Source organism: Oncorhynchus tshawytscha, linkage group LG30, assembly GCF_018296145.1.
Source record: "Oncorhynchus tshawytscha isolate Ot180627B linkage group LG30, Otsh_v2.0, whole genome shotgun sequence".
Classification (NCBI taxonomy): Eukaryota; Metazoa; Chordata; class Actinopteri; order Salmoniformes; family Salmonidae; genus Oncorhynchus; species Oncorhynchus tshawytscha.
The window spans coordinates 33,903,523-33,930,373 of NC_056458.1; the positions used below are offsets into that span (position 1 = coordinate 33,903,523).

The window sequence follows — 26,851 nt, forward strand, 5'->3', positions numbered from 1 at the left end:
CAGGGACTATGGTGGTCTGCTTGAAACATGTAGGTATTACAGACTGGGTCAGGGAGAGGTTGAAAATGTCAGTGAAAACACTTGCCAGCTGATGCGTCCTGATAATCCGTCTGGGAGGCTGGCAAACTGGCCAGCCATCTTCCTTGGAGAACTACACTGTAGTATACTGTAGATGAAGAGACACCTACAAGTAAATACATTGTTTTCAACAGCAGTGACCAACCATCAGAGAAACCCGAAACCAAGCAGTGGAACAGATGGGCGGGATACAGGTAGTCTGAGGATGGTCTCAGGACCAAACTACTGCTGCTATGAATTTGCTCTGTAAATAGAAATGAGTTTTGAATGCAGAAGAGTTGTGCCTTTTCCTTTGGTTTAATCTACATTTCCTGTGTTTCTCTCTACATGTAATAAAGTAGTAATATCAAGGCCTAGTACAGCAATTAGTGTGTTTGATGGTTGATGTGAGCTGAATGCTACCTATGGCAATCCTAAGTGCAAATTGAAAATAGTAGGCCAAACGTAGACCAGACTTGCAACACTATTCTAAAATTCTGTTGTAAACTCCCTTTCATTGGGTTAAGAATAATATATGCCATTTAGCAGACGCCTTCATCCAAAGCAACTTACAGTCAAGTATGGGTGGTCTCGGGAATCAAACCAACTACCCCGGCATTTCAAGCACCATGCTCTACTAACTGAGCTACATAGGACCAGTTTGTTGAGTAAGTGAGTTCGTTGAGTAAGTCTTTGCACTTGCTTCATCACAACTTCAGCTTCATTACAACTCTCATTAGCAAGCTGTTCTTTGAGGGCTGAGAGATTATTAGTATAATCGCTCTGAGACCAAATCACCATACACTACCCTCTTCACCATCCACATTTTGGCTTCTACCCTTACTAGGCATATTTTTCACAGGAGAAAGAGAGAGAAGGAGAGAGGTAGTGACAGATAGAAGAGGGAGATAGCAGGAAAGAGAGCAAGAGAGAGAAAAAAGATACAGGGAAGGAGGGAGAGAGAGAGAGAGGAAATTAAAAGGGAATTTGCAAAGTCAATTCTGCACAAAATAAATATGCGGTGATCATTTCTACCCTGCTATTGTTACGTTTAGTGAGGATACTTCTGTAGACAGCATCAGTGAGGTGTGACACCATCTCCACCATCTTTCCCACCTCTCATCCACCCTATCGTCTCACAAGACACAAAGGCTTAATTTGATCCAGATCATGGCTTTCTAATTCACATCCTTCATCAATGACCTTACTATGACACATCCATTCCTTCAGTCTATAAACTGGTCAGGGACTTTTTACTCATAAAACATGTCCATGATAGGGACAGACTGTCAAGTGCTTGCTGTAGTAGAGACAGTGTTCTTGCCATCTGTTGGAGTAGCCTACTGGCTGAATGGAGCAGTGCTTTAGCTCTTCACTAATCACTCTTCCTTCCACACTGTAATGCACCTGTGCCTCCGCAGGGAGTTGTCAGTGAGGGCTGGAAGCTGGGGTAAGTTGAGGGACAGCAAATCTCCGCATTTCACAGCATGGGAGAAAAAGGAGGAGAGGGGCTGGAATGGTGATGTGTCTGCATGTGAAGGTCCGTCCGTCCGCCCATCTGTGTGTGTGTGTGTCCATCCGTCTGTCCGTGTGTGTGTGTTTGTGTGTGTGTGTGTGTGTGTGTGCGTGTGGTGCCCGGATCTGGGTGTGTGTGTGTGTGTGTGGTGCCCGGATCTGGTGTGTGTGTGTGTGTGTGTGTGGTGTCCGGATCTGTGTGTGTGTGTGGTGTCCGGGTCTGGTGTGTGTGTGGTGGGGTCTGGGTGTGGTGTGTGTGTGGTGCCCGGGTCAGGTGTGTGTGTGTGTGTGTGTGTGTGTGTGTGTGTGTGTGTGTGTGTGTGTGTGTGTGTGTGTGTGTGGTGTCCAGGTCTGCCAATGGGCCTGGTGTGTGGTGTGTGGTGTGCAGTGCTTAATTTGAGCTGGGTCCTCCTTGAACAGGATCCAGTACCTCTCCATTTTGGGCTGTTTTGTTCTGGAACCTATTTGGCCGGATCCGGCATCTCTCGTGACATGAACAAAAAAATTCCAACAAAAGCGATCAAAGTTCATTCGAGTTGCCTCTTCGTTAATTATCCTGCCCCCACAAAATGTTTTGTTGGGTTCTGAGAATATGAAATATACTTATTCATATCTCTGAGGGAGAGAGGGTAATGTATAACATTTACATTATATCAGGGATCCTATTGAAAGACTGAGTGCAGGGAAGCGATCACATGTGGCAGGCATTAATAAGGAGAGAGAGCCATGGATTAGTGATGAAGGGGGGGTCGAGATCAGGTCAGGTCTCGTTGATAAGGGAGAAATACAAGTTTATGGCTCGCATCACTTAGTGTCCTGCCTAGCAGTGAAGACACAATGTTTGTACAGATGTGTAGGAAGAGACTCAGCCTAGGAGGAAGGGTTAAATATCAGTGCTTGTGTGAAAAGGTATTTGTCTAATGCAGCTGTATTGACCCACTGGGAAGAATAAACTTGGTTAAGCTTTCATAGTGTCCGTTGAGTTTTTACTCTGAGAATTAGAATAGTTGGCGCCACGAATAGGATTCACTAAAATGTGTAGTCAAACCAAAGAGTCCAGATCAGTGGAGCAGGAGCTGGTAACAAACAAGGTCACAGTCATTTTGACATCTTGGGGAGATGAAAATTGTAGGCTGAACAATTATAGGATACGGCCCTAGAAAGCCTGAGTTTATTCAGTAGGCCCATTGTGTAACGACTGGTCGTAAATATCTGGTGTAGGGTAGGTTCCATTAAGGATAGGTCCCGAATGGAGGTTTTCCTCTGTGAGATCCAGGCTGATATAAGGTGTAGGGTGGGTTCCTTCAAGGATAGGTCCCGAGTGGAAGTTTTCCTCTGCAAGATCCAGGAGTGACAATACAGTGTAGGTTGGGTTCCGTATAGGATAGGTGCCTAGTGGTATTCCCCTGCAAGATCTGTAAAAGGGACAAAAGTCCCAGCTGCATTGAGTTTAAGGAAGATGAGAGTTCTAGCAGCTAGTGAGTTTAAAATAAAGAAAAAATAAGATATTCGAACACTGTTTGAGTTACATGTAGTAGCAGTAGAAATACATAGAGAGGTTGGTTTATGCCCTATGGGGAGGGGGACCATGAAAAATTATGTGGAAATAGGAAGACAAGAATTAATAATTTTGGTAATCAACAACAGTGATATTTGATGCGCAATACTGGAATAAGGCATTAAGGCATCCGTATTCTTCAGTAATACATTTGAAAACACTATAGTATTGGTTCTAATACAAGGTATTAAGTGCCGTGACCAATCAATAGGCACAAATACCATAGCTATTCTCCGGGGAAGTGAGTAGCGCTACCTTGGAAAATAGTTAATGGAAGGTGTGTATCATAGACGGGAGTGAATAAATCTAAAACACCCTGGACACCGCCGGGAGAGGTTGGGGAATAATAACTATTGATATGGCAACAGATGGCCCCAATTCTCCCGTTAAATTGGAGCTAGAGGATTTGAATAAAACCATGGAGGTGCTGAAAGAAGCGCACAAGCATTCTATCAATTCAGCTCGAATATGTGTTAGTGTATTCAGCTGCAAAAAGACTGGGTACAGTCTTGTGAGTACATTGATAGAATTTGTACTACCGGCTTTGATGGCAGGTTTGAAACATGTGATCAAAATGGTAATTGCAGGGGTTGTTGATGAAATATAGCAAGATGTTGAGAGTGGAATATAACTCCACTAACTTTGCATACGTGCGAGGGGTTAATACAGTGAAAGTCACTAACAGTGGTTTCAATGGCTAAGGTAAGACAAAAAAACGTAGCAAAAAGACATCAAAACGTAGGGGGATAGTCCCACATCTAAAACAGGGAGTTATCGGACATTGGAAGATTGAGTGTGGGGTGGTACTGGAACCTGCTGCATTTGGAGGAAATGCCGCTCTACAAGCGTTTGCATCCTGGTCAAATGAGCAGCGACACGTCCTCATGAGAACAGCAGAAAAGGAACATTTCACATAGTGATCAGAAACTCAGAAACTCAAACTCAGAAAACCTTGTTTTTTTGGGGGATCTCATGAGCCATTTTATGTGGTTTTATTATGAAATAAATTTACATTTCATGTCGTCTCATTCTGAAATAGATTTCTAGAATGTACAAAAGGGTGGAGGGGTAACGAAGAATTAGCAAAGGGGTTACTAAACCTAAAATGAACTTTGAATTTTTTTAGTTAGTTCATGAACATTGTGGTAAGGTGGTTAGGGAGAATAGTACATGCTAAATAAAAGAGGGGGGTCAAAAGTAACAGTCAGTATCTGGTGTGGCCACCAGCTGCATTAAGTACTGCAGTGCATCTCCTCCTCATGGACTGCACCAGATTTGCCAGTTCTTGCTGTGAGATGTTACCCCACTCCTCCAAAATGGCACCTGTAATTTCCTAAATATTTCTGGGGGGAATGGCCCTAGCCCTCACCCTCCGATCCAACAGGTCCCAGACCTGCTCAACGGGATTGAGATCCGGGGCTCTACGCTGGCCATGGCAGAACACTGACATTCCTGTCCTGCAGGAAATCACGCACAGAACGAGCAGTATGGCTGGTGGAATTGTCATGCTGGAGGGTCATGTCAGGATGAGCCTGCAGGAAGGGTACCACATGAAGGAGGAGGATGTCTTCCCTGTAACGCACAGCGTTGAGATTGCCTGAAATGACAACAAGCTCAGTCCGATGATGCTGTGACACATCGCCCCAGACCATGACGGACCCTCCACCTCCAAATCGATCCCGCTCCAGAGTACAGACCTCGGTGTAACGCTCATTCCCTTCGACGATAAACGCAAATCGGACCATCACCCCTGGTGAGACAAAACCACGACTCGTCAGTGAAGAGCACTTTTTGCCAGTCCTGTCTGGTCCAGCGACGGTGGGTTTGTGCCCATAGGCGATGTTGTTGCTGGTGATGTCTGGTGAGGACCTGCCTTACAACAGGCCCACAAGCCCTCAGTCCAGCCTCTCTCAGCCTTTTGAGGACAGTCTGAGCACTGATGGAGGGATTGTGCGTTCCTGGTGTAACTCGGACAGTTGTTGTTGCCATCCTGTACCTGTCCCGCAGGTGTGATGTTCGGATGTACTGAACCTGTGAAGGTGTTGTTACACTTGGTCTGCCACTGCGAGGACAATCAGCTGTCCGTCCTGTCTTCCTGTAGCGTTGTCTTAGGCGTCTCACAGTACAGACATAGCAATTTATTGCACTAGGCCACATCTGCAATCCTCATGCCTCCTTGCAGCATGCCTAAGGCACGTTCAAGCAGATGAGTAGGGACCCGGGGCATCTTTTTTTCCCCCATGTTTTTCAGAGTCAGTAGAAAGGCCTAGGCCTAGGCCTTTAGTGTCCTAAGATTTCATAACTGTGACCTCAATTGCCTACCGTCTGTAAGCTGTTAGTGTCTTAACGACCGCTCCACAGGTGCATGTTCATTAATTGTTTATGGTTCATTGAACAAGCATGGGAAACAGTGTTTAAACCCTTTACAGTGAAGATCTGTGAAGTTATTTGGATTTTTACGAATTATCTTTGAAAGACAGGGTCCTGAAAAAGGGATGTTTCTTTTTTGCTGAGTTTAGAAGGAAAATGATATGTTAACCAGGGATGACAGTTACTCCAAATGGATTGTGATATGTGTATTGCTGATTTCATTTTTGTCTTTGTTTCGATACAAATTTCACCAGATTGGGCCTTGTGGAGTGTGGGATTCCCCGATGGGTTAGGGTGCTAACTCCCTGATCTGGTTACTCTTCCAAGAGGTTGCCAGTAAAATAACACTGTACCCGAACTGGCCACGCGCGTGCGCAAATTGATTTTGTCCCCCCACACCAAACGTGATAACGACACGCAGGTTGAAATATCAAAACAAACTCTGAACCAATTATAGTAATTTGGGGACAGGTCAAAAAGCATTATACATTTATGGCAATTTAGCTAGCTAGCTTGCAGTTGCTAGCTAATTTGTCCTATTTAGCTAGCTTGCTGTTGCTAGTTAATTTGTCCTGGGATATAAACATTGAGTTGTTATTTTACCTGAAATGCACAAGGTCCTCTACTCTGACAACTAATCCACACATAAAACGGTCAACCGAATCATTTCTAGTCATCGCTCCTCCTTCCAGGCTTTTTCTTCTTTGGACTTTATATGGCGATTGGCGTCTAACTATCATAGTTACCATGACGACCGACCAAACTCAGTTCATCTTTCAATCACCCACGTGGGTATAACCAATTGGGAGATGACATGTTGGTATCTGCTTCTATAAACCAATGAGGAGATGGGAGAGGCAGGACTTGCACTGTGTTCAGTGTCAAAAGTAGAACTGACTTATATTTTAGCACTTGGCAACGTAGACTCTAGACACTGCACTCGAGCAGTGTGGGTGCAATAATTGAATAACATCTATGTTTAAATTTATTTTGCAACGCTCACGCACGCAAGTGGTGTGTTCAGCATGTAAGGGAGTATGAGCTAATTCTGAAAATGGTTTCAACAGTAACATTATGTTGTTATGCTCTTTGACATTTGTTGTAGAGATAATGTTAAGAAAATTGGGAATGTAATAATTTGTCATATTTTTGTCATGCTTGTCTGGATTTTCTGAAACAGAAAGGAATTGAACTGAACTATTGTTCTGATCTGTGCTCTCTTGAGATTATCATGGAAGGTGACGTCAGATGGTGTCTTAATGCATGCAGGAATAATTTGGCCACCAACAGTGTGTGTGAACCTCAAAACCCTCCCTAACCGGCTGAAGAAAGAGCGACAAAGCCGTTCAATGCGACATTGACTTTTAACACTTCTGAGTCCGAGACAAACCTGGGTACGGGCGGCAGGAGTGCTGAGACCGTGCGCGCGGAATGAGCTAGGAGAGAGATAGAGGCTCAGGTGAGAGACTCGTGTACATGGGAGAAACGGATGTATCTATTTGGATATTGAAATCGGGACATTATCAAAGGCGTGACAGTCAACAGGAAAACAGGGGAAAAGAGGGGCTGTAATGAGAAGAGTTATTACCGGCAATGTACATTCTAACCGGGATGATGTGTGCTAGGTTGAGAGGGTTGAATTCAAGTCAGACTCAAAGTAAGCACTAAGGACTGTAATTCTGAATTTGGGTTGGATCATTTATAAAATGTTTTAGTTATCATTTGGATACAGCGAGAGAGAGTTGCTTTCAAACGGTGAGGGTTGGGGGCACTGCTCAAATTTATTAGGCCTAGGAAGGCTCTAGAAACCTTACCTCTAAGTATTGTCCGACAGGGAGGTTGTTAGAGAACTCACTGGATGATAGCTTTGGTCAACCATTAAGTTTTCTTTTTTGTTCTCTTTTGTTTTACAATGTCGTCAGAATGTTTATGTTAAATCGCATCAATACATAGAGATTGCTGGATGATACGGTACAATTAATTGCATATAAGTCTCATAGTTTTGTTAGGTTGGATATTCTTCCAACTGATTAATCTCTGTCCCAATTTCTACAGCCGGCGAACACATGACAGATTACATGCAGTAGTTATTCTCATGGCAGTCACTGTAGGGACAGTAATAGAAGGAGGCTAATAGTTAATAGTTATAGGTATGGGCCATGTTAGTAGTAGCAGGGGTAAATTTAGTAGCATTGTTGGGATATCATTTTATGAGGACTTAGTAGCTGGTAACTGGGAGACCGATGGGAGTACCGGATGCTGCTATTCAAATGTCACAAATTTGTGATTTGGTCATAAAGGGGGAGTGTATGTTGTCAGGAAATTACCCATGCGTTGCAGTGTGTATATCCTCAGGTGAAAGCAGCACATGAGGAGCAGGAGATAAACGAGGGCACGAGCTGAATTCTGGAGATTGAGTGTACATCAAGATACACCAGGCGGGGGTGTTGGGACAGTGTTGGTCTGGTCCATGCATAGTACTCCTTACATCACCTGCAGCGGTAAAGATCGTTATGTCTCTCCTCGGTGGATGCACAATTCTCACGGGAAGTGAGGTCCAGCTGCATAATAGGTGAGCATGACAGAGGAAGCGGAGCTAAAGAAAGAGAGAGAAAGACTAGATTCCACTGTAAGACATGCAGATGGGTTAGGTCTGGAAGCTACCTTAAACATCGTAGTTTGGTTGGGTTAGCTGCTTTTTTGGTTAATGCATCATATGAAAGGATAGATATTGGGGTAATTGTACTCTAAACAACATTTCGGAGGCATTGATGTAAAAGTCTATACAGTGCTGAGTTACCTCAAGAGGATGTAACGTTGATTAGGGATACGCACTTGCCCATCAGGTGACGTGCCTATCAGGTGGCAATGGAGGAAATGGGGAACAAAGTGAAAATGACATTTCTTGGGAACACCTCTCGGAACCTGGGGCCGGAAAGGGGAAGACTGGCCGAAAGCATGAGTAGGCTTATATTTTTGTGGAATCCAGCAGAAAAGTATCCTGGAGGCATAGAGTCAGGTAAAGAGAGAGTGGGAATTGTCATGGTCTCAGACTTTGGTTTTCATGCATAGCTTACCACATTATTAATACTGTTATGTTTTGTGATTCTCGTTGCTTTGCAAGTTTTGTGCTATCACTCTCTTAGGAACCAGAAGGAGAACGTTGAACTGGGAGAAGTCAACAGCTCCATGGGACAAGTTATTATCAGTGTTCTATGAGAGATGGAAATAAGATTTGTATGGTGTGATCATAGAACAGTTGAAAAGTTTCTGACTTTGTAAACCTCATGATGTTTGTTCATTTATAATCATGTTTTATTATTTTTTGTTCATGTTTTATTATCACTGTTTGTTCATTTATAAGTAATTTATAAGTGTAAGTGAGTTGAACAGTAGGAAGCTATTGTTCTAGAGGAGGGACTGTTGTGTTCTGAGAATATAAAATATACTTATTCATGTCACTGAGGGAGAGAGGGTAATGTATAACGTTTACATTATATCAGGGATCCTATTGAACATGCAGGGTGCAGGGAAGCGATCACATGTGGCAGGCTTTGATAAGGGGAGAGAGCCATGGATTAGTGATGAAGGGGGGGGTCGAGATTAGGTCAGGTCTCGTTAAGGGAGAAATACAAGTTTATGGCTCGCATCACTTAGTGCCCTGCCTAGCAGTAAAGACACAATGTTTGTACAGATGTGTAGGAAGAGACTCAGCCTAGGAGAAAGGGTTAAATATCAGTGCTTGTGTGAAAATGTTTTTGTCTAATGCAGCTGTATAGACCCTCTGGGAAGAATAAACTTGGTTTAAGCTTTCATAGTGTCCGTTGAGTCTTTACTCTGAGAATTAGAACCCAACAACGTAATGTCAAAAAGTGGATTTTCAGCCCGGGCCTAATATAGTAAAAGTTTATTCGCACACCTATTTAAGCGAGGTGCTGGCTAGCGGAGTGGAACACTTGAAAAGTAAAGGAGAGCCGCACACTCTAGGAGCTCAGATGCAAAAATGTAATGTCCAACGTTTCGACAGACAAGCTGTCTTCATCAAGGTATAATGACAAACTGCGAGGTGACTCGTTTATATAGTGTCAAAAGACACACACAGGTGTCTGTAATCATGGCCGGGTGTGGCCTGATATCATTGGTTAATTCTCATACATTAAAATAGCAAACGAAAAACATAAATGGATAGCGTACGATCATAGATACAATTTGGCTACATAAGCCTACACACATTTACAATATAGCAAAATCACAATAATCACAAGAATGGCTTTAGATCAATTTCTACATTGAGACTGAAGGGAGCAAGGGTCTTTAAATTAAAAATCCAGGCAGCCTCTTGTTTTAACAAAAAATGATCGAAGTCACCCCCTCTCCTAGGAGGGTGACATGTTCGATGTCAATATAACGTAGAGAAGAAATTGAGTGATTTGCTTCCAAAAAGTGGGCCGCAACTGGGTAAGTCGAGTTTTTGCCCCTAATGGTGCTACGATGCCCCGAGATTCATACTTTTAATTTGCGCTTTGTTTTACCCACATAATTTTTACCACAAGGACAAGTTATAAGATAAATAACTGCCTTAGTGGAGCACGTGATAACACCTTTGAATGGGATCTGTTTCCCTGTTTGGGGGTGTTTGAAGGATCTACGTTTATAAGTGCCATTGCATTGAGCACAGCCATTACACTTGTAGCTTCCATCCAGTTGGGGCGCAAATAGACGTTGTGCAGGGATATCTTGGGGTGGTAAATCAGAGTTCACCAATTGATCTCTGAAATTTCTGTCCCACGAGAATACGACCAAGGGAAGGTCCGAAAACACATTACCGATACTATCATCGGATCTTAGAATGTGCCAATGTTTGTGAACGATTGCGCAACATTGTACCCTGTGTTTGAGATCAACACTTGGCGGTGGCTGTGTGAGAAGCGTGCCAGTATCTCTCATATAACTAGAATGAGATTACATTTCTATGATGATGGGTGGGTTGTCTATGTTAGTTTGTCTATGATTTTCTATTTCTGTGTTTGGCCTGGTATGGTTCTCAATCAGATGCAGCTGTCAATCGTTGTCCCTGACTGAGAACCATATTTAGGTAGCCCTTTTTCCATTGTGTTTTGTGGGTGGTTATTTTCAGTCTTAGTGTTTCTGCACCAGACAGAACTGTTTCGGTTGTTTCTTTGTTGTTTGTTGTTCAGTTTTTTCATGAAATAAAATGAACACTTACCACGCTGCGCTTTGGTCCTCACCTTATTCCACCGACGACGTCCGTTACACTACTACACCATGAGAATGCCTATAATATAGCTACTGAGAATCAATAGCTTATTTTAAAAAGTAGCCTAGCTGTTGATTGTAGCCCAATAACAAGGAATAGCCTGCATTTGGGAAAATGCGACAAATCTGTCAGTGAAAAAACGACATGCAGACAAAACAGGCTTTTCACAATATTTCAAATACAATCGAAAAACACAGGTTGGAAAGCAAATGGCTCCTGCTGAAAAGACTATGCTGTAGGCTACCAAAATATTTGATCAATTTCCAAATATTGTTTTACAAAGTAAAGTAAAACAAGAGAGAGATAGGCTTTTGCAACGAGCGCATCAGCCATCACCAGTGAGTGAGCTGTGCATCATTGGGTGACTCAGTGAAACTGGAAAGCATTTTTAGGACTAGAATTTCCTCCTTATATTGTACCCTACAATATCTGTCTCCACACACCTAGGCTACTTATGGATTCAAGTCGTTTTTATTGATCTCAGATTTTCAGTTTGTCAGTGCCAAAGTGGCCTGCTATTTTGATCTTTAGTGCGATATTCAAAAATATTAGGCCTCCAGTTATGTAAAATGAGGTAGAATTGCATGAAATGCGTTCATAAAAGGCCACATTTTTTCCTGGACCCTAGGCTACAAAAAATGCTCCCCATGTGTGCAACTTCTGTAAGTGCCTCTACTGTTCTAGGGCTTCCAAGTGGTGCAGCGGTCTAAGGCACTGCGGTCTAAGGTACCTCAGTGCAAGAGGTGTCACTACAGACCCTGATTCGAATCCATGCTATCTCACATCTGGCCATGATTGGGAGTCCCTTAGGGTGGCGCAGAATTGGTCCAGCGTCGTCCAGGTTTGGCTGTGGTAGGCTGTCATTGTAAATAAGAATTTGTTCTTAACTGACTTGCCTAGTTAAATAAAATAAAGGATCAAATAAATATGCCACTATGCAAATGATATGAATGCAATGCTTTACTATGAAGTAGATTTTTTTTCTCATGCTCCGATACCTCAGAACTCCCCAGGTCACCCCCTTCTCGCACCCACTTTTTGTTTAGGCACCCCCCAATTGACAAATTAAATACTGGTCGTGTGTGGTGTCCGGGTCTGCCAATGGGCCTGGAGGGTGTGTGTGTGTATGTGCACACTGAATAATTATTTACTGTATATCTACAGTACATGCCTTTCTGTATTTTGTGTGTGTGTATGGTTCTGTTGTCAACCTACACCCACCCATATGCATGGCCACATGTCGGAGGCCATTGGATATAGACAGCCTAATCTTCGAAGGGAGCCCCGGGCATTACTGGGAATCAAGACAAGAGGGGAATGGATGAGGTGGACAAAACCCAATCACCATCAAATGTCCCACCATATTGGGCCAGACTTGATCTAATATGATCTCTAGAACAATAAATGGGTGGGTGTAGAGGCACTATGCAATGGCCAGAAACGCCTGTGGTCACATTAGAAAAAGGGTGCGTTTGAGAAATGAAAGAACCCACAGGGAAAAGCATGATATATGCTGCAGTTTCATATGAACTGTCCCTCAAGGCCTCTTAGGTTAATATACCCGTCTTACTTATGGGTGGCCTCTGTGTGTGTGTGTGTGTGTGTGTGTGTATGTGTGTGTGTGTGTGTGTCTCTCTCTCCTGGTTATTTTTTCCTTCATTCACACTAGCCTGCCATATTGCTTTCTTATCTTATTTAATCAGATTACTGCTGATGAAGAAGACACCTCCAGACTATTGAGGTTTACACCCTGTCTTTACAATGAAGGAACAGAGGAAGGCACTGGCTCAAGTACAGTACTGGGTTAATGGGGTAAAGGGTGTTGTTACCCATCGAGGGTTAGGTCTGAATGACAAAGCCATACTTTTGGGTTTGCAATCACATTCTAAAAGCTTAATCTACAAATATCTTAATCTGTACAAATACCCCCCTCCAAGTGTCTGTTTAGCTGAACAAACTATTGCTCCACCATTGATAGCAACCTGTAACATTTAATGGTTAAGCCTACTCTAGATAAAGCAAGGCATGCTTCCATATGGCAAGTTAGAGCTTTGAGACAAACTAATTTGGTCTGCTTACTTTCTTGTTTCGCAGCATCCACATCTATTCTTCATGTGTTGGAAGTCTTGCTTAACTCAGACCCCATGCTGGCTGACATCACCACCCCTTCAGCTGTTGTCTGAGGTAGAGTCTTTATACAGCCTTCCGCATCTGTGGTGGAAGGTGGTTGAGCTACAGCAATGTTTGTCAGACCATGAAACTTCCCAAAAATCGGTCTTCTCACAAGAATGTCTCTAGCGTTCGAATGGTTTGGCCTACAGATTATTAAAGGGGAGACTCTCAGGAACACAATTGAGTTCTCCATTTTGCTCCAGTGTCACGGGACTTGTAGCCCATACAAACGAATGGAAGTGGTTAATGGGTGTCCCAAAAAATATACATATTTCCTGTGCTTTTTTTACATCTCCAAAATATATGACAGACATTTTAAAACCTTATTCCTTATACATTTTTTTACTGTCTTTTTTTCCATTTATGAATATGTTCTCAATGTGTTTATGGGCTATAGTAGTTAAGGCCAAATAAAATGTTTGATAACTAAAAGGATCCAAAAATTATCTTGTTATGTTGAGTGATGTAATATGGCGCCGGAGAAGAAGGCTGACGTTCTAAGTGACCCCAACCGATTGTGTTTTTTTGTTCGTTTAAATTGCGTTGTTTGTAACTTATTTTTAAACTTATTTTGTACATAATGTTGCCACTACCGTCTCTTATGACCGAAAATAACTTTGGGACATCAGCTCTGCGATTACTCACCACGGGCTGGCAGAATCCCTTTTTTCCTTTAACGAGTCTGACGAGTCCGACACGAATGATATTCTGCTTTCTCAAGGAACAGGCCCATATCCCTGTAATTTTTGTGAAGAGAAGGATGGAGAAAAAGGACCAGAGGGCAGGCTGCCTTCTGAGAATTACTAAGCGATCGAATAAACTCCCACTTCTTTCCATTCTGCTAGCAAATGTGCAATCTTGGGAGAATAAAATCAATGACCTTCGAGGAAGATTAAATTACCAACGGGATATTCAAAACTGTAATATCTTATGCTTCAGTCGTGGATGAACAACGACACTATCAACATACAGCTGGTTGGTTATACGCTGTAAAGGCAGGATAGAACAGCGGCGTCTGGTGAGACAAGGTGCGGCGGAATATGTATTTTTGTAAGTAACAGCTGGTAAACAATATCTAAGGAAGTCTCGAGCTATTGCTCGCCTGAGGTAGAGTATCCCATGATAAGCTGTAGACCACACTATCTACCAAGAGAGCTTTCATCTGCATTTTTCGTAGCTGTTTACATTACCACCACAGACTGAGGCTGGAACTAAGACAGCATTGAATGAGCTGTATTCCAAAATAAGCAAACAAGAAAACGTTCACCTAGAGGCGGCGCTCCTAGTAGCCGGGGACTTTAATGCAGAGAAATAGTCTCTATGGGGGTGCCACAGGGTTCAATTCTCGGGCAGACTCCTTTCTCTGTATATATCAATGATGTTACTCTTGCAGGGGGTGATTCTTTGAGCCACCTCTATGCAGACGACACCATTCTGTATACAGTTGGCCAATCTTTGGACAATGTGTTAACAAACCTTCAAACGAGTTTCAATGCCATACAACACTCCTTCCATGGCTTCCAACTGCTCTTAAATGTAAGTAAAACTAAATGCATGCTCTTCAACCAATCTCTGCCCGCACCCGCCCGCCTAGCATCACTACTCTGGACAGTTCTGACTTAGAATATGTGGACAACTATAAATAGCTAGGTGTCTGGTGAGACTATAAACTTTCCATCATGTTAAGCATCTCCAATCTAAAATTAAATTTAGAATCTGCTTCCTATTTCGCAACAAAGCCTCCTTCACTCATGCTGCCAAACATACCCTCATAAAACTGACTATCCTGCCGATCCTTGACTTCGACGATGTCATTTCCAAAATAGCCTCCAACACTCTACTCAACAAATTGGATGCAGTCTATCACAGTGCCATCAGTTTTGTCACCAAAGACCCATATACTACTCACCATTGCGACCTGTATGCTCTCGTTGGCTGGTACTCGCTACATATTTGTCGCCAAGCCCACTGGCTCCAGGTCATCTACAAGTCTTTCCTAGGTTAAGCTCCACCTTATCTCAGCTCAATGGTCACCATAGCAACACCCACCCATAGCACGCCCACCAGCAGGTATATTTCACTGGTCATCCCCAAAGCCAACACCTGCTTTGGCCACCTTTCCTTACTGTTCTCTGCTGCCAATGACTGGAACGAATTGCAAAAATCCCTGAAGTTGGAGACTTGTATCTCCCTGACTAACTTCAAGCATTGGCTGTCAGAGCAGCTTAACCGATCGCTGCAGCTGTACAGTCGTGGCCAAAAGTCTTGAGAATGACACAAATATTAATTTCCACTAAGTTTGCTGCTTCAGTGTCTTTAGTATAATTACAAGCATTTCATGAGTGTCAAAGGCTTTTATTGACAAATACATAAAGTTTACATGATGCAAAGAGTCAATATTTGCAGTGTTGACCCTTCTTTTTCAAGACCTCTGCAATCCACCCCTGGCATGCTGTCAATTAACTTCTGGGCCACATCCTGACTGATGGCAGCCCATTCCTGCATAATCAATGCTTGGAGTTTGTCAGAATTTGTGGGTTTTTGTTTGTCCACCCGCCATTTGACGGTTGACCACAAGTTCTCAATGGGATTAAGGTCTGGGGAGTTTCCTGGCCATGGATCCAAAATATCGATGTTTTGTTCCCAGAGCCACTTAGTTATCACTTTTGCCTTATGGCAAGGTGCTCCATCATACTGGAAAAGTCATTGTTTGTCACCAAACTGTTCCTGGAGGGTTGGGAGAAGTTGTTTGCAGAGGATGTGTTGGTACCATTCTTTATTCATGGCTGTGATCTTAGGCAAAATTGTGAGTGAGCCCACTCCCTTGGCTGAGAAGCAACCCCACACATGAATGGTCTCAGGATGCTTTACTGTTGGCATGACACAGGACTGATGGTAGAGCTCACCTCGTCTTCTCCGGACAAGCTTTTTTTCCGGATGCCCCAAACAATCGGAAAGGGGATTCATCAGAGAAAATGACTTTACCCCAGTCCTCAGCAGTTCAGTCCCTGTACCTTTTACAGAATATCAGTCTGTCACCGATGTATTTCCTGGAAAGAAGTGGCTTCTTTGCTGCCCTTCCTGACACCAGGCCATCCTCCAAAAGTCTTCGCCGGAAAGGGGATTCACTTGCAGATGCACTTGCAACTGCCTGCTGACATTCCTGAGCAAGTTCTGTACTGATGATGCCCAGATCCCGCAGCTGAATCAACTTTAGGAGACGGTCCTGGTGCATGCCGGACTTACTTGGGCACCCTGAAGCCTTCTTCACAACAATTGAACCGCTCTCCTTGAAGTTCTTGATGATCCGATAAATGGTTGATTTAGGTGCAATCTTACTGGCAGCAATATCCTTGCCTCTGAAGCCCTTTTTGTGCAAAGCAATGATGACGGCACGTGTTTTCTTGCAGGTATCCATGGGTGACAGAGGAAGAACAATGATTCCAAGAACCACCCTCCTTTTGAAGCTTCCAGTCTGTTATTCAAACTCAATCAGCATGACAAAGTGATCTCCAGCCTTGTCCTCGTCAACACTCACACCTGTGTTAACGAGAGAATCACTGACATGATGTCAGCAGGTCCTTTTGTGGCAGGGCTGAAATGCAGTGGAAATGTTTTTTTGGGGTTTCAGTTCATTTGCATGGCAAAGAGGGACTTTGCAATTAATTGCAATTAATCTGATCACTCTTCATAACATTCTGGAGTATATGCAAATTGCCATCATACAAACTAAGGCAGCAGACTGTGAAAATTCATATTTTTGTCATTCTCGAAACTTTTGGCCACAACTGTACACAGCCCATCTGTAAATTGCCCATCCAACCAACTACCTACTCATCCCAATATATATATATATATTTATTGCTCTTTTGCACACCAGTATTTCTACTTGCACATCCTCATATGCTGATCTATCACTCCAGTGTTATTTGCTAAATTGTAATTGCTTTGCCACGATGGTATTTTTATTGCCTTACCTCCTTACTTCATTTGCACAAACTGTATACAGATATTCTATTGTGTTATTGACTGTATGTTTGTTTATCCCATGTGTAACTCTGTGTTGTTGTTTTTTGTCACACTGCTTTACTTTATCTTGGTCAGGTCACAATTGTAAATTGTATATTTTTTTTCTCAACTGGCCTATCTGGTTAAATACAGGTGAAATAAAAAAAAGACTAATAAATGTTTTACCAAATTTCTATCAGAATGTTAAATGTGCAACCAGAGAGGGGGGGGGAAAAACTGGACCGCCTTTACTCCACAAACAGAGACGCATACAAATCTCTCCCTCGCCCCAATTTGGCAGATCTGACCGTAATTCTATCCACCTGATTCCTATTTACAAGCTAAAATTAAAGCAGGACTGTTTGGCTAGGACAGACTAGGACAGACTGAAATATGTTCCGGGATTACACAGATGGCATTGAGGAGTACACCACATCAGTCATTGGCTTCATCGATAAGTGCATCGATGACATCGTCCCCACACTGACTGTAAGTACAGTTGAAGTCGGAAGTTTACACACACCTTAGCCAAATACATTTAAACTCAGTTTTTCACAATTCCTGACATTTAATCCTTGTAAACATTCCCTGTCTAAGGTCAGTTAGGATCACCACTTTATTTTAAGAATGTGAAATGTCAGAATAATAGTAGAGAGAATGATTTATTTCAGCTTTTATTTCTTTCATCACATTCCCAGTGGGTCAGAAGTTTACATACACTAAATTAGTAATTGTTAGCATTGCCTTTAAATTGTTTAACTTGGGTCAAATGTTTCGGGTAGCCTTCTACAAGCTTCCCACAATACGTTGGGTGAATTTGGGCCATTCCTCCTGACAGAGCTGGTGTAATTGAATCAGGTTTGTAGGCCACCATGCTCGCACATGCTTTTTCAGTTCTGCCCACATATTTTCTACAGGATTGAGGTCAGGGCTTTGTGATGGTCACTCCAATACCTTGACTTTGTTGTCCTTATGCCACAACTTTGGAAGTATGCTTGGTGTCATTGTCTATTTGGAAGACCCACTTGCGACCAAGCTTTAACTTCCTGACTGATGTCTTGAGATGTTGCTTCAATATATCCACATAATTTTCCTTCCTCGTGAAGACATCTTTATGAAGTGCACCAGTCCCTCCTGCAGCAAAATACCCCACAACATGATGCTGCCACCCCCGTGCTTCACGGTTGGGATGGTGTTCTTCGGCTTTCAAGCCTCCCCTTTTTCCTCCAAGCATAACGATGGTCATTATGGCCAAACAGTTCTATGTTCGTTTCATCAGACCAGAGGACATTTTTCCAAAAAGTACAATCATTGTCCCCATGTGTAGTTGCAAACCGTAGTCTGGCTTTTTTATGGTGGTTTTGGAGCAGTGGCTTCTTTCTTGCTGAGCGGCGTTTCAGGTTATGTCGATATAGGACTCATTTTACTGTGGGTTTAGATACTTTGTACATGTTTCCTCCAGCATCTTCACAAGGTCCTTTGCTGTTGTTCTGGGATTGATTTGCACTTTTCGCACCAAAGTACGTTCATCTCTAGGAGACAGAACATGCCTCCTTCCTCAGCGGTATGACGGCTGCGTGGGTCAATGATGTTTTTACTTGCGTACTATAGATGAATGGTGGTACCTTCAGGCGTTTGGAAATTGCTTCCAAGGATGAACCAGACTGAGGTCTTTGCTGATTTCTTTAGATTTTTTACATGATGTCAAGCAAGTTTGAAGGTAGGCCTTGAAATACATCCACAGGTTCACCTCCAATTGTCTCAAATGATGTCAATTAGCCTCTCAGAAGCTTCTAAAGCCATGACATCATTTTCTGGAATTTTCAAAGTTTAAAGACACAGTCAACTTAGTGCATGTAAACTTCTAACCCACTGGAATTGTGATACAGTGAATTGTGGAATAATCTGTCTGTAAACAAATGACTTGTGTCATACAGAATTACCAAAACTATGGTTTGTTAACAAGACATCTGTGGAGTGGTTGAAAAACTAGTTTTAATGACTCCAACACAAGTGTATGTAAACTTCCGACTTCAACTGTACATACCCCAACCAGAAGCCATGGATTACAGGCAACATCCGCACTGAGCTAAAGGTTAGAGTTGCCACTGTCAAGGAGCGGAAGCGTATAAGAAATCTCGCTATTCCCTCCGACGAACCATCAAAAAGGCAAGCGTCAATACAGGACTAAGATCGAATCGTACTATACCGGCTCTGATGGTCGTCGGATGTGGCAGGGCTTGCAAACCATTACAGACTACAAAGGGAAGCACAGACGAGAGTTGCCCAGTGACACAAGCCTACCAGAGGAGCTAAACTACTTCTATGCTCGCTTTGAGGCAAATGGCACTGAAACCTGCAAGAGAGCACCAGTTGTTCCGGAAGACTGTGTGATCACGCTCTCCGCAGCCGATGTGAGTAAGACCTTTAAACAGGTCAACATTCACAAGGCGACACGGATTACCAGGACGTGTACTGCGAGCATGCGCTGACCAACTGGCAAGTGTCTTCACTGACATTTTCAATCTCTCCCAGTCCGAGTCTGTAATACCAACATGTTTCAAGCAGACCACTATAGTGCCTGTGCCCAAGAACACCAAGGTAACCTGCCTAAATGACTACCGACCCGTAGCACTCACGTCTGTAGCCATGAAGTGCTTTGAAAGGCTGGTCATGGCTCACATCAACACCATTATCCAAGAAACCCTAGACCCATTCCAATTTGCATACAGCCCCAACAGATCCACAGATGATGCAATCTCTATTGCACTCCACACTGCCCTTTCCCACCTGGACAAAAGGAACACCTATGTGAGAATGCTATTAATTTACCACAGCTCAGCGTTCTACATCATAGTGCCCTCAAAGCTCATCAATAAGCTAAGGACCCTGGGACTAAACACCTCCCTCTGCAACTGGATCCTGGACTTCCTGACGGGCCGCCTCCAATTGGTAAGGGTAGATAACAACACCTCCGCCACGCTGATCCTCAACACAGGGGCCCCTCAGGGGTGGGTGCTCAGTCCCCTCCTGTACTCCCTGTTCACTCATGACTGCACGGCCAGGCACGACTCCACACCATCATTAAGTTTGCTGATGACACAACAGTGGTAGGCCTGATCACCGACAACGACGAGACAGCCTATAGGGAGGAGGTCAGAGACCTGGCCATGTGGTGCCAGGACAACAACCTCTCCCTCAATGTGATCTTTAATTACTTCTTACTTTTATTTCTTATTCATATTTATTTTAACCGCATTGTTGGTTAGGGGCTCGTAAATAAGCATTTTACTCTAAGGTCTACACCTGTTGTATTCGGCGCATGTGAATAATACAATTTGATTTGATAATTCTAAATCAAATAGCTAAATGATCCATGGTATGACAATCTTAAAACAATTCCATATGCTTAGTACAACCTGAAAGTCGCCTTAGACTTTTAGAGGTTTAGTACCCGAGTCAGACTAAACAAACATCATTACTGTCCTAACATACCGTAAAACTTTAATTAAATGCTGCACCTTTTAATAGCTGGGCAACGGCACACATTTCAGCAAATAAAAACCCATTTCAAATAAACACAGGGTCTAAATTAATTGATAACAAGGTTACCATTGTCACGTTCTGACCTTTATTTCCTTTGTTTTGTATTTATTTAGTATGGTCAGGGCGTGAGTTGGGTGGGCAGTCTGTTTGTTTTTCTATGATTTGGGTATTTCTATGTTTCGGCCTAGTATGGTTCTCAATCAGAGGCAGGTGTCATTAGTTGTCTCTGATTGAGAATCATACTTAGGTAGCCTGGGTGTCACTGTGTGTTTGTGGGTGATTGTTCCTGTCTTTGTGTTTTGCACCAGATAGGGCTGTTTTGAGTTCTCACGTTTATTGTTTTCGTTAGTTTATTCATGTATAGCGTCTTCATTAAAGAAACATGAATAACCACCACGCTGCGTTTTGGTCCTCCTCTCCTTCACCATAAGAGAACCGTTACAACCATGAATTGTAGGCCAGGTTTAATGTTTGATTTATTTCATTAAATAATTCAGTAATGACTAGAAAACATTCAGGCAGTCACCAGCGGGAAACTGCTAGCCATTGGCTGCTAACAGCTGAGAACAGCTACAGTAACGGGCAAGCACAAAAGCAGTCAAAACTTCTGGAGTACAGAACCCCAGAAATCAGCTGATTGCCCTCTAATGGCCTCGGTAAGAACTGCCGAAAATGCACAGCCAAAGAGGAGACATTTTTTTTGACAAGGATTATTATTATTTTTAATAGAGGCATACTATGACAAAAGAAACGTGACATTGTGTGTAAATGATATCACATTAGAGCAATTGAATGAAATGCTGGAAGTCAATGCTGGAATTTAACAATTAACTATGCAAATGAGCAAAGGCTGTGTGCATTAAGGAAATAGATGTCTGGCTCAAATATAAGCCTGTCTCTAATAGCGCCTGTCGTGTTGAGTGATTTAACCAAATAAATACTATTAAATTAAGTTTTAAATGTAATACATTTTCTCAGAGTTCAGTCACTGGGAAGTAAAACAGACCTGCATCTGTCCTCCTGTTTTTATGAAAGACACAGGTTTGATTTTGGCACATCAAATGAACTAGAAACCCTATAACCACCAACACAACTTCAGATAAGTCAGGACTCGCTGTGCCTTTGAAAATGCCTTTGTTGTCTCGCTTAAAGTATGGATGGGTTATGTAAACAGCAAAGAGAAAGTGCTTTTCACTCAGTCTCGGTGGAGGCGTCTGTCAAGGCCACCTCTTTTGTATAGTTAGCGCGGTCTGTCAAACAGGAAAAACAAGCCTTCCCAAGGATTGATCCCTTCCTCACTCATTCTGAGGGTTCAGATGTATTTTCCTCCCTCACAGTCTTACCTGTTTCAATCATAATGCCTCAAACTAATTCCAAAAAACTGATAGATATCCCTCCAAAAACAAGCCCTCAGTCGCTGTCACCGGTGAACATTTGGATGCTGGATTGATGAGTCCTTATGATCATACAAATCAATACTGTCGGCTCTAAAGGCATGTGGCTGCTGCCGGCAACACAACAAGTGTGTGCCAGTGCATAAAGCAGGCGTCTTCCGCTCTGTCACCCGACTTGGCATTCTCCTGACTCACTTGGAAAAAACCACAACAGAAGATCTGCCGAGATCTTGTTACACAAAACACTGCCGGCTCCCCTAGCTGCTTATTTCCCCAACACACTACCCATGAACCAGGGAGATCATTTGGGAGTGCTTTGAATAATACCCCAATTAAAGCTAGCACAAACAGAAGCCAGGCGTATCCAAATCCCAGAAACCTGTGGGACCGGATGAATTACACTGGTGGGGTTAAGGCAGTGAACATGACTCATGATTAGTAAGACTTCCTCTCTGCGGCTCTATTAACGGGAGCCATGGGTGGCTGTGGTTTTTCACAGGAAGCAAACACCGGCACAAGTGCAGATGAGCAGTCTGGAGAAAATGAAATTAGAGCTAAGAGGGGAGATAACTTGTTTTTATTAAATATTTCAAACAGACTGCTTTGAGGGTAAACAGTTTCAGCTGGAATGACCAATGTTAAAAAAGACAGTATATTTAGTTTAAAAATAAAACAACTTGTTAATAACATAATTTCAAGAGGCTTTTCTTGATACATTTGATGTATTTCACACTTTTCTTGATACATACACTACTATTCAAAAGTTTGGGGTCACTTAGAAATGTCCTTGTTTTTTGTCCGTTAAAATAACATCAAATTGATCAGAAATACAGTGTAGACATTGTTAATGTTGTAAATGACTACTGTAGCTTGAAACGGCTGATTTTCAATGGAATATCTACATAGGCGTACATAGGCCCATTATCAGCAACCCCTGAGTTCCAATGGCACATTGTGTTAGCTAATCCAAGTTTTTAATTTGAAAAGGCTAATCATTAGAAAACCCTTTTGCAATTATATTAGCACAGCTGACAACTGTTGTGGTGATGAAAGAAGCAATACAACTGGCCTTCTTTAGACTAGTTGAGTATCTGGAGCATCAACATTTACGGGTTCGATTACAGGCTCAAAATGGCCAGAAACAAAGCACTTTCTTCTGAAACTCGTCTATCCTTGTTCTGAGAAATGAAGGCTATTCTATGTGAAAAATTGCCAAGAAACTGAAGATCTTGTACAACGCTGTGTACTACTCCCTTCACAGAACAGAGCTAACTGGCATAAACCAGAATAGAAAGAGGAGTGGGAGGCCCCGGTGCACAACTGAGCAAGAGGACAAGTACATTAGAGTGTGTAGTTTAAGAAACAGACGCCTCACAAGTCCTCAACTGGCAGCGTCATTAAATAATACCCACAAAACACCAGTCTCAACATCAACAGTGAAGAGGCGACTCCGGGATGCTGGCCTTCAAGGCAGAGTTGCAAAGAAAAAGCCATATCTCAGACTGGCCAATAAAAATAAAGGATTAAGATGGGCAAAAGAACACAGACACTGGATAGAGGAACTCTGCCTTGAAGGCCAGCATCCCGGATTCGCCTCTTCACTGTTGATGTTGAGACTAATGTACTTGTCCTCTTGCTCAGTTGTGTACCGGGGCCTCCCACTTTTTCTATTCTGGTTAGACCCAGTTTGTGCTGTTCTGTGAAGGGAGTAGTACACAGTGTTGTACGAGATCTTTCAAAAACAAGGACATTTCTAAGTGACCTCAAACTTTTGAACGGTAGTGTACGTATTTCAAATCTCAATTTCAAAAAATGTACTTCATAATTCATATTGAGTACGTACTGAGCTGGACTTTTGAAAAGGGAAAGGGGAGGAAGTTCTGTCGACATGTAAGGTTGATTTTATCCTTCCATAGACACATTTGACAGACACACTTGTGATCCCTGACATTCAGCTGGCTCTTTAACTGACAGCTAGCTCAAAATGAGCTTACAAGTCAGGTGCAATCCACTCACCCCAGTCTCACTGCTGGTACCTGCTCACCAAGTCTCTCATGGCCGTCAGTGGCACCTCCAGCCCACCTCAACCTCACATCTTATTGTCTTCTTCTCTGTTTCTGGCTTACCTATTTCATTTTATCTTTCCCCTTCTCTCTGTCTGGGAGAATAAGGAAACTGCACACTGCCCTTCTCTCTGTCTACCTTGTTATCAGTCTTCGCGAGACCAAATCTCTCACAACAGAGTGACACCTCCAGATCTTGCCGTCTCCCTCCCCCATTCTGTCCTCATGCCCATGTCCCTCTTTTTTCCCTTCTCCTTCATTTGAACTCTCTTTGTTTCTCTCTCTCTACTAGCAATAGATGCTAGCTACATGTGAAGCATGTGGCGTGAGTGAACCTGGAAATCTTTGGGAGGACCCTCAGGCCCAAAGCCTCTCTAAATTGTGGTGCGGTGTAGAGGCTAAATTTAGCCAAACAGATAGACAGCACAACCATTGGGCCCCATCCAGTCTATGCTATTAACGTGCCTCTGGAGGGATTAGAACGCAGCTTACCACTGTGTATCAGCTCGCTGGAGGAAATTTGACCCTCCAATACCGTGCTCAGATGTTACACAAATGCGGCTCTTGGATAAACAGTGTGATTTTTATTTTATTTTTAAAGCTGTCTTTGACCTTGACAGAGCTGTCGTTCGGTCCATTAAAGCAAAACCCTGGTCTCAGGTAGGATGTCTGACATTTCTGGAGACACATTTGGGGAGTATCTTCAATCTATGTTCGTTGACTGACTGGTTCTTATAATGTTTTACATCACACAGGCTCACTGCAGCTACTCCATATGGTCCACTATTAAGACTTCTATTATTATTTTTGGTTATTTTACACCCTTTTTCCCACCAATTTTGTGATAACCAATTGCGATCTTGTCTCATGACTGCAATTCCCCAACGGGCTCGGAAGAAGCAAAGGTCGAGTCATGCATCCTCCGAAACATGACCTGCCAAACCGCGCTCCTTAAAACACCTGCTTGCTTAACCCAGAAGCCAGCTGCACCAATGTGTCAGAATAAACACTGTTCATCTGAACGGCGTCAGCCTGCAGGCACCCGGCCCGCCACAAGGAGTTGCTAGAAAAAGATGAGCCCCCCTGGCCAAACTCTCTCCTAACCCGGACGATGCTGGGCCAACTGTGCGCCAACTGTAATGCCTGGCAAGGAGCCACGAATCAGATCAGCCCCTAAGGGACCACCTGTCGGGCGCTGTCCACAATCCGGGATGATTCTCAATGCTTTCCCTCTATAAGAAAGCCTATGTTGAGGGCTGTAATGGATTGACTTCATATCCACTTTTGAATTGTGAAAGTCTCTTTAGGATCATGGTAATGACAGCTAACCTTATTGGGATAATTTGCAGTGTTCAACCAATTTTAGCCTACCACACTAACTCTAAGTGTTCTATGCATCATGCACACACAAAGCAAGATCCACTTGCATCCCTATACTGTTGGGCCACATGAGACTTCATGAGGGGTAGATTCCTGTATTTTCTATACTGTAGAACTGAATATAATTCTATGGTTCAGTCCCCCATGGTGGGTAACACTTCAGGGAGAGGCCCTTGAGCGTAGCAGGTGGCTATCGCTAATACCTGATAACAGTCATCAGACACAGATACACTGGGGTGGGACTGATCCTTCCACAGCTGGCAGTACACCCCACAACACAACACACCGTGCCACTCTGAAGACAGTGTCTTCCTCCTAACCTTCATCCAATGTCAGATCACAACTATTAGAGGGATTAGGGTTTACAAGTGCTGGGATGAGGATTGGATGCGAAGAGTGGGTGTGGGTGTGTGTGTGTGTGGGGTGGGGTGTGTGTACACACTACAATCAACACAGGAAGTCAAGCACTGGTCCACGAGTCCCTGCTAGAGGAATTTAGAAGTAGTAGAAAGGCTCAGATAGCCTCTTGGGTTGCTAATGGCTCAATAGGCTACCAGTTGTGTATACTGGTTCACAGTCAGCACTTCACTGGTCTCTATGGGCCCAGAGATGTGATTAAGTGTTAATACCGTAGGCTACATATCATGACCAAGTGGTTATCCTCTCTTCCTTCTGCTAAATTCTTCTCCTTCCTGTCTTCTGCTTTCTATCACTCTAAATATCAAGCTTCCTTCTCCAACCCTGGGAAACTCTTCCCTCCTTAATCCTCCACTTCCTCCCACTCTCTCTCTGCGGATGACTTTGTCAACCACTTTGGAAACCCTGATTAAGAGCACCTGCTGCTCATCTGTTGTTATTTATAAATGCTGTTTTGAATTATAAGAAAATGTAATTATGAAGCTTTTTGAGTGAAAACCCATTACACATCTTTGTTTGTCTGAATTCACGGGTTTTACGTACCAGCTAAGCTTCTGGGGAGAGTGCGATGGTTCTCTTTTGATTAGTTACCTTCCTAAGTTCTCACATGTTTCCCCGCTCCTCCGCACACTACACTGGCTTCCATCTTCTTCAAGACTCTGGTGCTTGCCTATAGAGCAGCAAGGGGAACTGCACCTCCTTACCTTCAGGCTATGCTAAAACCCTACATCCCAAACCGAGCACTCCATTCCGCCAACTCTGGTTTCATGGCCCTTCCACCCCTATGGGAGGGCAGCTCCTGCTCAGCCCAGTCAAAGCTGTTCTCTGTCCTTGCACCCCAATGGTGGAAAAAGCTTGCCCTTAAATTCAGGACAGTGGAGTCCCGGCCCTTCTTTCGAAAACGCCTGAAACCCTACCGCTTTGAAGAGTATCTTAAATAACTCTCATGGCATCTCCACCCCCGTTAATGTCACACCATTAAATATAGTTTTGTATTGAAGATTTTCTGCAACATGCAGCACTGATTAAAAAGTAGATGGTTCATGTTTGTTGCATTACCGGGCGGCAGGGTAGCCTAGGCGGGCGGCAGGGT

General features: G+C 43.2%; 1 protein-coding gene and 1 long non-coding RNA gene across 4 annotated transcripts in view; one reads left to right on the plus strand and one right to left on the minus strand.

Annotated features, from left to right (window-relative positions):
• Positions 1-26,851, minus strand: part of doc2b (double C2-like domains, beta) — a 295,785-nt gene that overhangs the window by 104,072 nt on the left and 164,862 nt on the right. The window lies entirely within an intron of this gene.
• LOC112228358 lies at positions 6,759-9,236 on the plus strand. The gene is made up of 4 exons (XR_002950034.2): positions 6,759-6,959; positions 7,856-8,072; positions 8,347-8,519; positions 8,647-9,236. It is a non-coding gene; the product is annotated as an uncharacterized LOC112228358 (long non-coding RNA).